At 43.0% G+C, this 2,779-nt stretch overlaps 1 non-coding gene across 1 annotated transcript; it reads right to left on the reverse strand.

The window, feature by feature from the left end:
- Nucleotides 1–1,709: 1,709 nt before the first annotated feature.
- On the reverse strand, nucleotides 1,710–1,781 carry trnad-guc. Its single transcript has one exon. It is a non-coding gene; the product is annotated as a tRNA-Asp (tRNA).
- Nucleotides 1,782–2,779: the final 998 nt, after the last annotated feature.

A 2,779-nucleotide genomic window follows, 5' to 3' on the forward strand; every position in this document is an offset into this window, starting at 1 on the left:
GACAACATAAAGAGCTGATGACATCCAGATGAGAAACATCCCCCCTCACAAAGAAGTATCTGTCGCCGAGGAGCCGCGGTCAGCTGACATGACATAACTCACCATCCAATTTTGTGTCTGCTCCGACAACTTCCTGTTTATGTTGTGTGAGCGCTGTGGTAATGTGGTCGTCGACTATATGACTTGCCTCTTTAACCACAAGGGAATGCGCGCGCACACACACACACACCGCACACACACACACATACACACAAAGCTCAGGGGATACACATAATGTTGCTTTGCCTCACCTGCGCACCTTCCTGCCATCAGTCAGGACCTGCTGACCCTTCTCCAGGCCTCGTTTCTGCTTTGTCAGACCGTGGCACTGAGGCAAACACTGTTTATGGAACTGAAATGCTGATACTCATTTACTTTGAATTAACTACGGTCTTGCTCTGAGAATTCGACTGTTTTTCCCTCCTGGATTGTTCTGGTTGGTTCGGATGTGGCAACCAACCACTTTTTGTGGGTGGGAAATCTGTGAGTGACTCCACCTGGTGGGTCGGGAGACGTGCACGCCCGAACGGACAGGAAGTGGCAGAAACCTCTGCATATATTATGCTAAATCTCGCTGTCAGTGGAAAATAAGCAGCCGGTGCAGACACATTCAGTACATTTGGATGCACATAAGTAACCGGGATACAAGTCGGCTACCAACCTATTCAACATTGGCTGATGTCAGACTGAAACCAAAGCAGTGGCTGTAAAACATGTTTGCTGCATAACCTGATTCCTCAGATTAACCTGGTGTCTTGTGTGCACGTGAATGCACTGAGTATGTTCTGCTGTACGGACTCCACAGGTCATCAGAGGGATTAGGCAGCAACAGGAATACTGTGCTATTCAAACTGAGGGGAAGTTTGAAAAAAAACGGTCATTCAGAGAGCGCATACCTCTGCCAAGGTGGAATGGCCACTTTATCACTTTATTGAACAAACATGTATTGCATTAGATGCATACAGTATACCGTGTACACAGAAATACTCTTACCATACATTATCTGGATTTACATGACATTTTACCCGTTCATTGATATTAGACATGTCCGATTTTTTGTCATTACGATCTCTGCATTATTTCTTGAGAAGTAAAAAAACTGTTTCGCAAAGTGGGAATTTATTTTTTCCTGTAAACCAGATCTGGACCAAAATTGAATTGGTTCTTTGCTGACCCATATCACATCTTTCCACCAAGTTTTGTGTTAATCCGTCCACTAGTTTTTTGTGTAATCCTGCTAACTAACACAGAGATGCAGATGAAAACATAACCTTCTTGGTGGAGGTAACTAGGTTTTAAAACCTAACATTTCATTTAGCTGACGTTTTTATCCAAAGCGACTTACAATAAGTGCATTCAACCATGAGGGTACAAACCCAGAACAACAAGAATCAAGAAAGTACAATTTCTTCAAGAAAGCCAAACTACAAAGTGCTACTAAATTGTTAGTTTAAACTTTTATTCAAGGTAAAAGTCGGAAGAGGTGTGTTTTTAGTTTGCGGTGGAAGATGTATAGACTTTCTGCTGTCCTGATGTCAATGGGGATGAGTGAGAAGGGGACGTGTTCTCCTGATGTTGTGCAGCATGAATCAGGAACGTGATATTGCTGTAATGTTGGCAGTGAGGGGGAGTTGACTGTCGAGTGTCACACCCAGGTTCCAAAAGTTTTCCTCCCCGTCGGGGAATTGAACCCCGGTCTCCCGCGTGACAGGCGGGGATACTATCCACTATACTAACGAGGAGTTAGTAAAATGTGACTGGACCTGACACTAGAGATCTAATAAATAAGATAAAGTGACAGTTGATCATTAACTTTTTTCCCCTCCATAAAAAAAAATCTTACCTGTTTTTAATCAGCTGTCAATATTTTCCTCACTTAAAGACACACACACACATGGACTGTACCTGAAACACCCTGCTGTGCCAACAACAAGAGAGATAACACTATTTCCTCTGCTTCCTATGGGTTTGGCTTTATCACTTCACACGTGTTTATAAATGCAAGTATCTATTCATACAGCAGGAGCTGTGAGCCTCCAAAAACCCTGCTGTCTTCCTGTTAATGTTTTTCCTCTGTCCTTATCACATTCGGCTCATCCCCCGTCACAACCCACAACTCACAACACAGATGTCCCTCTCCACCATCAGTGTCATCATAATATTTTACTGTTTTTCGAGAGCGGCTCCCATTGATGGGACCTCCAGGATATGAACACATGTATTTTTTCAGATTATTGATGTTGCCTAAACCACAAACACATGTTTAACCTTTGAGGAAATCAGATTTTGTTTAAATGACACTAAAAACATGGCTTTAAAAAAATTTAAAAATAAGCGAGGTCCTGGGGCAACACATGCTTGCGTTTACAAAGTGAACAACCTGAAACGTGTGAGATTTATATACAATAATCAGTTTTCCCTGTTAGTAAAATATATATATATATATATGGCTGGTGCAGAAATGAACATCAAACCAAAGTTGGAACAGCATCTTGATTAAAAAGCCCTCACATGCACAGTAGTTCCAAAGACAGCACTACTGTTGTCTTCATCCTCTGCAGGCTCTTTGAACACAGCGGCAGACACATGTAGTGGAAGTGTCGGAAACAGGTGCTTTGTGGCTCAGGCGGCTCTTACTGTTTGATATCCTTTATCAGAAACAGACGGTTGGGGTCGGGTGTGTCCATAAGCACAGCAAGCACAAGCCTGCGGGGACCACTGCATGTCAGTTCTCCTGTGC

This window comes from Hippoglossus hippoglossus, chromosome 17 (genome assembly GCF_009819705.1).
Source record: "Hippoglossus hippoglossus isolate fHipHip1 chromosome 17, fHipHip1.pri, whole genome shotgun sequence".
In the NCBI taxonomy this organism is placed as follows: Eukaryota; Metazoa; Chordata; class Actinopteri; order Pleuronectiformes; family Pleuronectidae; genus Hippoglossus; species Hippoglossus hippoglossus.